Raw genomic sequence first — 13,352 nt, 5'->3', positions numbered from 1 at the left:
CAATACAGCTGGTACTAAAGAAACCTGAACTTTGTGCAGCATTTAGCAAGTACATATCAAAAGATACATATGTGCGTCTGTACTCTTTCCTCAAGCACATTTCAGATGGCTAAAAATTTACTTTCAATATTCATCTTGAAGCCATGAAAAATAATCCCTCTCTTCTGACAAAAAAATTAAGAAAGAAAGAGAATGTCTTTATTTAGTTAACAAATTCCAGGTAAGATGCTATTGCATTAAAAGCTCAGATTTAAACTACTTAAGATGAATTCAAGTTCAAGTTTCAGAAGACTGAAGAACTGCAGCTAGCACTATATCATTTGGGAAAAAAAAAAGTAGTTTTCATCTCACTTAAACGCAGAGCCATAAAATGAGCCATTTTAGCATCCTGCTTTGCAGAAGACCTTTGACACAAGCAAATGGGCAGTGAAACAATGATAAAAAAAAGAATACCACAGTTCTTTTCTTAGTTGCATACAATCTGCTCATTTTATCTTACAGTTTTGTTTAAAATGAGAAGCACCTACCTTGTCAGATGTCGTGAAAGCACCATATCCTTGGGACATTAGTCAGACATAACAACATAACGTTTAGTTTAAAATCAAAGTGTTCTCCATAGCCCTTAGCATGCAGAGGTTCTTTTAGCTCTGCTGGAGGATGTGCAAACGACTACTCAGGGTATTAGAAAAGGCTAATTCCTAATTCCCTCTACTAAGCCTGCTTGCTGCTATGGACTACTAGTGGCTTTATTCTTATTAGAGACTTACTGGTTGCCCAAGGTGACAGTGCTGTGTCACAGGTAATCATGAAAGTGATATGGCAAAGGGTTTCTGAAACTCTAGATTTGAGTAAAAAGATTAAATGATTATGCATGTATGTAGCTTTCTAAGACTAAATTAACAAACAGATAGTAGTGCTTTACTTTTTTAATACCAGCTACCATGCAATAACGTCATATTCCCTTCCCATTCATGTGTCACAACGTGTCATTTGAAGAATCAACAGCAGCAGATTGGAGCAGGCTGACACTATGCCCCATATGGTAGCAATTATAAAAAGAGAAGAAGGTCAAGCCGTGTCAGAAAAGGGAGAGTGCTTACGCTTGTTTTTAGATTTTGGGTGTAAGCCAATAAATCTTTTCTAACCATTTAACTTAGAACCAGGCTACTTACCAAACAATAGAACAAATCCTTAGAGGGGTTAACACCTGTGACTTCCATCTGCAGCAGGAACAAGAACAATGGTACTGGTTGGAGACATTTTGTTTGACATTCCTTGCTAGTTTAAAAAGAAACAAATAACTAGCAACATAGCTGTAATTGCAACAAATTCTGATGACACAGCTGCAAATGTCATTACTCAGTAACACATTTTCCAAGGCACAGGTGAACACAGACATTGAGTTTAATGGATTTCTCTGATTTCTCTGTCACAAGTTGTTTGTGTTTCTGCAAGTGTAATTAGGTATTTTACGCAAATTTTCACAAACATCTGAATGAGGCATTTTTTGTTTAGATGTACCTGTACCATACTGAAGCATGTTATTTAAACAAACTATATCGAGGCATTTGGCATCAGGTACGGTTGACTAATATGCACTCACTTGAACTGCCCCATTTCATTCCAGGAGTTGCAGTTGGCTGCCTATCTGCCTTTTCTCCTTGGTGGCCTGTGCTACGCATCTCACATAATATAGTTTCTCATCTGGCTGAATTCATAGGATGCCTTCTAGAAGTCACAAGATCGCAGTGTGACTTGGGTTCTCCATGAAGCCAGTTCTGGAGAACAGGCACATATAAAGCTTTTCAGTCCATGACAGACTTCACTACTTCAACTTTGAGATCCTAAAAATGATTTCTTGAACTGCCTGTTTACAGGGCTTTACACTCCTGCTTAAGCTCAAATTCGAATAGCCTGTTAGGGTATTAAGCTAATAGGGGATGATAATGCTGCCAGGTAGAACAGGACTTAACAGTTCTCTGGTCTTTTGCCCTCATCCCGTCACAGTAGACTGATCAGTTTCTAATTCCATTTTCTGGTATACAGTTCAGGTAGATTGTCTTTTGTATTTAATAAGACCTTGGTCCCTCTCTGGTACTTTTGGCTAATATCTGATTAGAAAATGAAATAATAATTAACATACTGCAAATGGACATAATTGCATCACAGACTGCAGACAAAGAATTCCATGTAGGAAACGCTTCTTAATTTCAGTACGTCTGGTGTTTCAACATCTTCCAGAAAATTAGATGATTATGCAAAACCTGTAACTCACAAACCCTACAGCAAAACCTATAACTCACAATTAACCACCTTCAGTTAGTCCACAGCATTCAACTATTTACTTTTGAAAGTCATAACTACTAGAGTGCGCAGCAATTCTGTGTACTGATGTTAACCTTGAGATATTCTCCAATACTTGAATTCCTCATGGTTCCATTAAAGAATACACTCCTGTCGTAGAAAAACTTGGATGATGTTGATTAAAATGTCATGATGACATTTTAAAATAAGTTTTCTTCCAATTATTCCAAGCAAGAGTCTTGGCAAAAGATTCTAATTCTAAACCATGGCAAAAGAAATAAAGGAAAAAAAACAACTCTTCTCATCTTAGTCACTCTTCCCATGGCTTTTCAGTTCCTCCTTCTGGTGTTTTAGAATACTGAAGAGCTCTCAGATATGGAGACCTCTGTGTCATAACAGCAGTAAAGGCCCTTTTCTGTGGAAAGCACCACCATTACTATGAACTACAGTTCCCCTTTTTTGCTTCTTTTTTCCCTAACAATGTCTCTCAAGGATTTGGTTAAAAACAAGGACTTTATTACACATACTGAGCACCTGAGCCAAAAAAATCATGTTCCGAACTGTAGATATGTGATTACTTAAAGAAATCTGTGCAGGACAGAGTGCCAGATAAGAAGCGGCCTCATAAGTAAGCCTTTGCCTTACAAAAAGGCAAAAGAAAAGATCAAGTTAATGGACAGATGAATTTTCACAAAGGTGGCAACACAGTTGTAGGGAAAGTCCTTGAAGTCTATCAGGTGTGACACTGTCAGTAGCCACTGAGCTGTTGTCTGAAACGTACAGAAAACATACTTTAAGTCTGAAATTACTCTCTGGTCTGCTACTTATGAAGCAATCCTTTTGTTTCCATATCTGGGAAACCACTTACGTGTTTTATGTATAATTCATCAACTTTGTATTTATCAGACTCAGATAAACTATCTTCAGTCCCTTTTCTTGTGCAGTAGAATATGCCAAAGTAAAAGCCAACGTAATACAGATTTGTATACTGTTCTTCTAAATTTATGTGGTTTTGGTTGTTCTCTCTGCCCTAAAGTAACTACAAAAGTAATAATGAATGCAACCAGAAACAAATTTTGAATTAGTTTTTACATTTACACATTCTGGAGATGGCTGTCCCCATCTGGTTCCTCACCGTCTTCATAACATGCACGGAGTGCTTCAATTTTCAGCACATTTCTTCTCTGTGCATCCAGCCAAGCTTCACTGCACTGTTCACTTCATCAGGGTCCAGCAGATGGAGCTAGCAAGACACTTGTTTGGCATGGACATGGGAAAGAAACAGCATTTTAACGAGTCATTAGACTAGACCACACTATTTACTTAACCGTACTGAGAAACTAGCTGGTAATAGCTTATCTTGTGCAAATCCAATATCCCCCCACCATTTGTTCTTCCCAAAGCAAGATAAAAAGCAGTTTCTTCTCAACACTCCCACTTTAGATCACTGATTGTATCTCAGTATTTAGCCTATTCCTTTTTCACAGAAGCATGGAAGACAGTGGCAGACTAGAAAAATGCAAGGTGGCTCAGTACTTCAGGCATTTTTTGTTTTCCTGACTAAAGTCACAGTTTACCAGGGTCACAAATTCCCTGCTTAAGCAGTTACCGGTCGCAGATGTCAAACTGCAAAAACATGGATCTATCTTCAACTGAAAGGAAAAACAAATTAATGCATTTCATCTAGACCAATCTGACAGCAACTTAAAAAGTAACAGACCTTCAAAGTCAAAGCACATCTTGTTGGCACCCCAAAACAAGACTCAAAGACAACATTAAAATTGTAAGAGGAGAAGAAGATTATCAAACTGAACTTGCAAGGAATCCTGATCTGCCTACTGCGGAATGAGACAAAGCTTCTATCGCTGAAGAAGCAGCAGCATGTTTTCTGCAAGCTCTTGTTCCCTGGCTGTATCCACAGCTACATTAATCACTTTCTTAGAACGCTGGCTCCCAGCACACTATGTTCCAAAGCAACGGTAGTATCATCTACACTGGTCTTCCACAGAGCTGTTATTAAAGATCATACAGTTTAAAAAAAATATAAAATCCTGCTGGATCACTGACCTTTTGCAGTGAGTCTCTACAGATTGGAGATGCAAGCATTCAAAAATATTACTTCCCTCTACCTAACTCAAGTAGGGTTAAGAATGTGTAATAGGTTCATATAGATAATGCAATCCACACAGATGTATTTCCATCTCCCTATGCAGAGCTGACTATAGCCCTGCTCTTCACACTGTTGGATCTTACTGCCTTTTTGACCTATTCAGCCATACGCCTAGACAGCAGCTACCAAAGTGCAACTATACTAACAAAGGCTGGAAGACCCAGAGCAAGAATATGCACTGACTGCATGGTCAACTGACTATACATGACTTGCCTCCGGAATTCTTATGACTGCATACAGATAGTGACTGATCCTGACACAGAAGTTTATTTATCACTGAAGCAAAGAAGTGAAAGAATCTTATGGAGATTTTTTTAAGAATAATTTTCACATAAAATGTTTTAGAAATTGTGCTTTTAGTACAATCAAAATTTTATCAGTTAGTGCAGTGCTTCTTCCACCAAGTGAAACAAGAATAATGTAGTTCTGATCAGCTGAGACATAGCTTTTGGATACTCATCTGCTTGAGCTGTATGCTGTTAGGCTGTCAGTACTGTAAGAGGAATTGATGTAGCAAAATCTAGACTATAATAAATGAAGAAGGCATGCAAATGCTATGGAGAACAAGCTGCCGTTCCAACAAAACTTCATTTTACAGGACCAAAACAAAAATTCTGGCTAGGAACCCACTGTCCCCCTAAGGGGGGCCCTGAGACAAAGCGAACTGCTGAAGCCAGAAAAATACCATTAGCAGTATCTTGTTAGAAAATTAGACTTACAGCTGGTAGTAAGAAACTCTTAAAATTATTAATGTTATTACATTATATTCTGGAAAATACATAAGGATATTTATAGCTACTATAAGAGCTGATTGCTTCACTGCTAACATAAAAAGTATCCAAAATGGTAATTACATAATGTTGAAATAGAACTAAGTTAGGGATTTCAAGATTTTGACTGAGGCTCTGTTTTTAACTAGCTCAATTAAAAAATAAATACATAAATAAATAAATAAATAAATAAATAAATAAATAAATAAATAAGCTCATTTTTTGGTTTCAGTTAGTGTTCAAAGATTCAGACAATGTCCAGGCACTGCTAGGGATGCTGAACAAAAATAATAATTCAATAGGTTAAAGATCTCTAGGTCCTCAGACTTCTCCCAGAGCATCTGTCAGTTCCCAGGAAGGCATTCAGAATGCTCCAGTCCCCAACCTACACCACCAAACCCCCCCCCCCCCCCCCAGCTGCTCCTCCTTACCAGAAGGGAAAGCAGGTACCTCATTTCATTTGGACGCAGACTGAGAAGGAAACAGGCGATTCCTAAGCCAAGTACATCTCTAGAGCAAACCTTAGTGGCATAACCACAAGACCTTCTGTCTGAAACCCAGGTCTACCTTTTACTCAGCTAGCCCACATACCAGCTGTGTTTCCCTGTGTTTTTGTTCTTAAGCTCGTACAGGGAAGACAAATTTTGAAGTCACCGCATTCCTCACATGCAGGAACAGTTTGGCTCCTATCTGCTGTAAATAGACCCTTCTGCCGTCTGCGCTGGTTCTCGGTGTTCCAAGCTGAAGGCAGTCAGAGCACGTAGTGCTCCTAACACCTCCACTGTGGCCCTGTTACAGCCCAGTCTGGCAGACACACTGGCACGCAGCCATCAGGTTTTCTACGAGGGTCTAAGGCACAATCGGACAAAGGAAAATACATGCAGTCCTTCTGGAAAGGGTCTTCCTAAGGGACAGATTCCACATGCCTATCCTCTTACGTTGTCAACATGGCACAGAGGGGCCGTGGTTCAAAGGAAAGCTCATCTCAGGAACTCTCAACTATGTTGACAATTTTTTGCTGGAAATGGGGTGAGGTGAGGGTTCTGATACGTCTTGAAGACTTTCAGGGGAGCTGGGCAACGAATGTGGCATTTTTCAAAAAGCTTTAAGAGTCAATTGACACTGGATTTGAATATTGACAGCGTGGCCCCTACTGCAGTGAGGCAGCCGTACCATCTCAAATGGGTGACTCAAGAACCAGGGAAACACAGCAAAGGCTTTGTTTGCTCCGTTTCCTCCCGGGAGGATCCTTCCCAACCACCCTGTATGGCACTGCTGCAGGGCAACTTTACCTTCGATCCCGAGCACAGTTCTGCAATGTAGGTAAGTCATACAGGATGTACGAGGCAGTGCTTATCCTCGTTCCCTCTAGTTGACAGTTCATGACTGAGCTCAACAGTAAGAGAATAAAGCAGAGAGGAAAAAATAGCTTTGACTCCCACACATTATTTAGCCTTCAGATCTCCACAGAGCATCTATTCTGATATTTTGGGATGGTTTAATCTATGCTAGGAACTAATTAAAGTTATGAGAAAAGATTCTCACCCATACCTTAGGCCATTTACCCAAGGTAGAGGGACCTGAGAAGCCTGAAGTCAGCATGGAAGCAATACGCTGGCGGTTTCCCAGGACCTTACTGACAGTTCGTGTCTAAGAGGCGTGCCAGGAACAGGGCCACAGGGCACAACGCTGCTGACCTATGTCGGACGTGAGGTACCGTACACATACTGTACAACTTCCTAGATGCTGAAGCTGTTTAGGATCATTAAAATAGGAAAGTCAGCCAAGTCGTCCTCCCCCTTGCTAGGCTGTGAGTCTTGTGCTCTGCTTCTTACAGCTACATCACTGAGTGACCAAAACTGACATTCTAAAGAACATGACTATCAATTAAAAGGCAGGTTGATTCTTATAATAGAGAAAGAAAGAAAATAACTGGCAGCTGGATTCCCAAGCTGACACCTTTGTTCAACAGTGCCAAACTGTAGCTATTGTAATAAAAAGTTCTACCGTGACTGTTACTGGACTTACTAATATGAGAATGATAGAGATAAAAGCAGCCTCGTTTGAAGCAGCTAGTCTGTTTTATGATTTTAGCTACACAACCATAAGCTGTAGCTTAAATGGGACGTTACCAACGCTGGCAGGCCCACACAAAGGAAACAGACTTCTGCACCTCTTTGTATAGAGCTCGTAACCCAGAAATGAATGGATTACTGTGTGCCAAGTCTGGCTCTCCTGATCCCAGGTCCAGAAGCAACATTTTCTTCATTCAAATTCCTGTAACAGTGGCCTACTTTCCATATTTATATTAAGAACTAAAAATCTGAAAAGAAATACTGTACGGCAGGTGTTGTGCAGATCAAGATTGGTGCTCCTACTGGAATAGGTGGGGTTTGTATTTTCACTGTGCTGTTCAGAAGTTAACGTGACTCACTGCCTCTCCTCTTTCCTGCCTTTCTAACGGCCTTGTACTGTACAAACAGGGGTGTGTTTGAAGGGACCATGGGTGTAGTAGAGGGAAACTTAAAGTGTCCCTGCAGAGATATCAATGTACCTGGTGATGTTTCCAATCTTGATTTAGAATAACACGTAAGAAGTCACATCGGTAATAATGTCTGTAAGAGGGAAAAACAGATAATACCAATGAATCCCAAGGAATCCAAACTAGGAACTAAACAAAAAGCACCTACTCTCTTCTGACTGTTGGCACTCCAACAGTTATTTGATAGCCAAGGCAGAATAATAATAATAATAAGCCAAAATAATTTTTGAAAGGAATCTCTTGGGAGGGGGAGGCTGGAAGGGAATGCAAGTTGTCTTTGTGGAATGTTGTCAGATGAGAATTAAAATTCCAGTCTTTACTGAGGCCTCTCCTGGAATGCACGGAACACTGGGTACATTTCCCTCACGCACACACAAACTTTGTGTTTTATTTTCCCATGCCATGCTGCTTATAGGCTTATAGCTGCTTTCCTGCTTGGCTTCTCAGCAATCTTGGTACATAAACACAGTGACACCCAAAACTGCACTCTTCAGCCCTGGTGCCTCAGCTGAAACAGAAGCTATTTCACTCAGGAGCAAGAGACATCTGAAGGTCTATGCTGGGACTAGGAGGGAACTGCTGTACGGGATCATCCTGAGGTTTAGTTCATACCCAGGCTTCACCAAAAGCTTCTCAAAAATCATACCAAAGACACCTTAACAAATCATTAGCGGTCAGCAGTGGGACAGGCATGAGACCTGGCAAAGCTCTCATTTCCCTTTCAAATGCTTAGAATTTGGCATATGCTCTGAAACACAACTGTTAATATTCATCATCTATCATACTGTTGATTACAGTTGTTACCTAAAGCACTTCCCTTTCATAAGCAATGCAGTACCCTTTCAAAGGACTGAAGAGAAGGAGCAGAACGGAGAGGGGAGCTTTCTTCCATGGTAGTTTTGCAGAAAACGTAATCTGAATACCACTGATGAGGAAAGCCTGCAAAGGGGACCAACATCTCTTCACCAGAATGCCATGTGTATTTACTATTAACAAATAAACAAGTTATGCGGGTCACTTACTGAGGGCAACTATACAATAAAACACAAAATAACAGTCAATGTCGAACTTCCAAGACAAGTATAAATTGAGGCTTGGAGCTGGATTTATTAAACTATTTTTTCAACAGATGCCTTAAGATGCAAGCCAATACTTTAGAAAATGTCACTGTATACCTAATTCCCATTTGCTTCGCTGCAGGTGAGATTTGCAACTCTGAAAATCTCACTAAACATTATCTGAATTTCCAGGAGCTTAAACAGCATTGAAAATATCCACTCGTGTGACATTCGTCCTCTGCGGGGATAAGAAGAGGATTGCACCAACTCCACTGGGAGCCATGAGATACAGAGGCCTTTTGATGTGGTGAGTACAGAATCTCATCCTGATCACAGCCTTAAAGGCTGCACACGCCATTTTACAAATTACTGTTAAAGCTGGGAGGCTGCAATGCAACTCCCACATGCCAGATGGATATAGCAGATTACAATATGGAGCCAAATTGTACATAACAAACAGCTACTTCTCGCAGGCTCTGTCAAAAATTACGTTACTGAATGCCCCACAATGCCACAGGACAACCCCCTACTACAGCAGCTTTCCAAAGACAAATAGCAGCCAGTTAACAAGGGCTGGCCACACAGAGTTCTGCCCATTTGCCTTGTCACTACCTGGAGCGAGTCATTAGTCACTAACTGAACTTTCTGTTGGACTCCCTGAGAGCAATTAGGCCAACAGTCAGGTTTAATTTTTAACTTATAAATGCAAAATGCTGCTTTTCTATGAGCAGTTCAAGGACTCTTCATGTTCTAGAAGAAAATCCCTGTTTTCCACATCAGAAGAGCTTCGTAGTTCTTGCAGCACTGAGCAAGTTTCAGAGCACTGGGCTCCACGTGACTGCCATCAAAAAACCTCTAAAAACCAATCCATCAATCAATTCCTTGAGAACAGACACTAATGAAGGCTGTTTTCTATGGATTTATATATCATGGCTTCACTGCTGCATAACACTATACAAACTCACGATACAGTCGCCCACTCAGGCAGCTACTGGGACTGTCCCATCCTCTTACCCTATGTAGCCTGTTTTCAGACCCTGCCTCACTGTTAAGGTTAGCCAAAATTAGCTAGGGGAATCTGCTGGAGACAGACAAACAGTAATGTTGCATTAAGTCTCACCAATTTAGTAATCTAGGTTAAAAATAATCTATCCTCTACGTAACTATTGTTAAATTACTATACTGTTGGGAAAGATGGGGAAGAAAAAACTCTTAAAATTTGGACCACTTCTGCTCTTCCTCCTGAATACAGAAATCAGTGTGAATTCTTTTCTGCAGGCTAAACTCCATTCAGCCTAGGAAAATACAGGAATCCCTGCACCTAAGGCTTCCTAGTGCCAACAGAACACTGCCTGAGTCACTTTCAAAGAACGGTTCCCCAGCCTACATTCCCAAGCGCAAACAAGCCTAGCCTATTACATGGAAAGTTAATATTTAATAGTTCTGACCTCAGCTGTTGTGGCAGCCTGCTAGTTTCCGCCACACAGCATGGAGAAAAGCAACTGGTTTCATTGAAAAAGAGAAAGTGGAGTGATGTGACCCTTGTGTCCATAAAATTCACCCAGGTTCTGTTTGACCACGTTTCCACTCAGACCTTTAAAAATAGTCAGCAATGGGGCAAGTATTAAAAATGGTCACGTGTCTAAAACATGCTCACTTTCAACCTCACTATTGAAGACTTTGGTAAAATCATTTTACTTCTCCATCATAATTTGCCTGTTAAATTAGTCAATAGCATATACCATAATTTCCTGTAAGGTATTTTTCAAAGATTATTTGTTTTCCACAGAGTTTTGAACATGCAAGTGGACAGAGTGAACTAAATTATCACATCTTCAAGAACTGAAAACTGAGCACATCTGCCAGGCAATCTGAAGCGTATGTGGGCAGATATTTTGCAGCGTCCATACTCGCTTTCATCATTTATTTTTCTTAATGGTCTAAACAAAACTTTTCTTAAATGTGACATTCGGCAAGCTATCTATTAAGTTCACAGGAGCCTTAAACTATAAAACTCACACCTGGGAAATCCCTTCTGTTATAACTCGCAAGCCTGATTCTCTACTTTCTCATTACCTGATTAGCTGTTCATTACTTACTGAATACAGCAGTAGTTTTTTTCGTTGCTTTGGATCTGACCCCTGCAAGAATGTAAAGGCCTCAGTTTAAGAAAAAATAGTCCTGATTTACATTAACAAAAGTGAAAGAATACAGATTACAGTTTGACCTAAATTAAGAACAGAAATCTCATCAAGCTTTAACAACAGTCACATCTCTACCTATTACCAGCATGTCTTATAGCTGTGTTGTTCAATACGCTGATGAATGCCAGGCATGTCTATTATTTTCTTTATTTTTTTTTAAGCCAGTATAGTTGATAACATTCTATTACTCTGTTTTTCACCAATATTTAAAGCATGTAACATCCAGTTCATTTAATTACAGCAGCAAAGTGAAAATTAAACAGCCCACAAGATGACACAGCACACTTCTCCAGGTAAGATTATATGGTTGCAAACCACTTGTTCACAGGGTGTCCCAACCCAATTACCATCCCAGCTGTAGTAAAAACAAAAACCACCCACAGTTTGAAGCCAGGCTTTCCAAACTTGTCTAATTAGTTCTATCAAAGAACAAGCGTATGACAAAATTTTACTATCTGCCATACTTGTTTTGCCCATGCAAAACGGGCTAAATGCTGCCATAGAGTGTTAAAACATATCCCCTTCTTCAGTGGTAATAAGCGTGTTTGAAAAAGCAGTCTAAGGCAGATCTTAAGTTATCCCCAGGCCGGGATTAAAAGCGAAAAGGACATGTAGCCCCTTTCACCCTCAGAAGTTATGTTTTCTCTCAACTATTATTTTCTCTTTGTGTTGATTTTTCCATTAGATATTTTTTGGCATGACTCTGAAGAAATTTTGCAGGACCTCAAATGCAACATAAAATGAAGAGTAAAGATTTGGAGTGAAAAATTTATTTAACGTCTGATCAACACCAATGAATTTGTGTGAACTCCCATCAAATTCAGTGGGACCACGTGCTTAAGCAAGGACCAGCACAACACACAAAGCTTTGAGTGCTGATGTGTTTAGATTGTCTGCTATATGATGTGTGAAACTTGTCTAGGTGACATTTAAGTATTCTTCATAGTATGCAAAATAATAACTTAAATAGTCCAAAATCAAAGAATACAAAATGACCTCAAGAACAAAAAGCGAGAGCTTACATGTTTGAAAGCAGATTTTGAAAAAAACAGATCTCCTCTGAGTAGTCACAACCTGTTTTACTGTTCGCACTGCTAGTTCACTGAGCACTTCTATCCAGCGTTTAGTTGTGATGGCAGGAGGCTTCCTTCCAAATCACATCACGTTGCAAAGCAAGTCTGTATCTGAGTGATGATCCACACAGTTGCCACCACTACCAGGTCAGTCTTCACAAGAGGCTTTGTCACCATCAAGCCAGCAGTCTAGCCCGAGAGGCCAAACTTCCTGCCTGGCAGCCAGAAGCAGAAGTACCCCAGATCTCTCTCTCAGTGTGACACCAACAGACAGCTGGGCTAAGCCCTAAAAAAGAATGTGCTGTAAATGCTTAGCAAAAGGCAAGGAAAAACTTGCCTTTTTTAGTAGCCTCCCACAGTACAATTTCCGGGGAGCCTAAGTAAAAGACACTGTCGTTCTGCTAAACCCAGAGGCAGAATGTGGGTATGCAAAGAGCTGGCAGAACTAACAGTCCTGCAGCAAAGCTGTTCTTATTGCCACCTAAGGCTGAACTAAGCAGCTAAGATCTTTCCACACTCAGAACTACAAGTTTGTATTTCAGTTTTCCAACAGACAGACCACAAACTCCGGACCCAAATTCTCCATGCCTCAGAACAAGCTTCATCAGGGAATTCCTCCTGAGACGACAGGTCTCAGTACAGTGACCGATACTGCCCAGCAAAATACAGGTCTGTGGATATGTAGCACTAGATTTTATTTGGTTCTGCTGTGTTCAATTTGTTAAAGACAAGAAAAGATGATGCTCCAGAACACGTATACACAAACAAGGCTGCCCTTTCATGACTTCCTCATTTTGTCTCTCTCTCTTTTTTTTTTTTTTTTTTTTTTTTTTTTAAGGACGTATTACGCACACAACTCTCTTACCATTTCCAAGCAACATTGATCTTTACGTCAAGTCTCAGGACCGTGCTTTTCTGTTGTTGTATTTGGTACGGCTCTAGAGACATTTGTTTATTGGAACAAATCCTGTCATGGGATACCATTTGTCTATGACTTTTTAACATGTTGTGACAGAAGTCCATGTTGTAATGCAGTGGGAATTTACTAGCAGGCACTTTTGAGGAATAACATGGTGCCACAGTCTCAGGAGGTTCATAACGTATTCGTAGAGCAATTCTCCCCTCCACAGAGCAAAGGGCAAAAGCATTACAAATGCACACTTGAGACTCCTGTTCTAACACTGTGGTTTAAAGTGCTGAGGGCGTTCCTGCACTTAAGAGATTACTTTTG

General features: G+C 40.2%; 1 protein-coding gene across 3 annotated transcripts in view; it reads right to left on the bottom strand.

The window, feature by feature from the left end:
* The window catches only part of TRPM1 (transient receptor potential cation channel subfamily M member 1), a 125,596-nt gene that overhangs the window by 90,205 nt on the left and 22,039 nt on the right, over positions 1 to 13,352 (bottom strand). For 2 of the 3 annotated variants that reach the window (XM_084532430.1, XM_084532431.1), the window contains exons 2-3: positions 3,440 to 3,558; positions 1,173 to 1,220 (exon numbers count right to left, since the gene is read on the bottom strand). The exons of the other annotated variant lie outside the window; for it this stretch is intronic. The gene's annotated coding sequence lies outside the window, so the exon portion shown is untranslated. The remainder of the gene's footprint in view (positions 1 to 1,172; positions 1,221 to 3,439; positions 3,559 to 13,352) is intronic. 3 annotated transcript variants of the gene reach the window in all.

This window comes from Aythya ferina (genome assembly GCF_964211825.1).
Source record: "Aythya ferina genome assembly, chromosome: 11".
NCBI lineage: Eukaryota > Metazoa > Chordata > Aves > Anseriformes > Anatidae > Aythya > Aythya ferina.
Note: the sequence above shows the minus strand (reverse complement) of the source record. Positions and strands in the feature narration are given on the sequence as shown.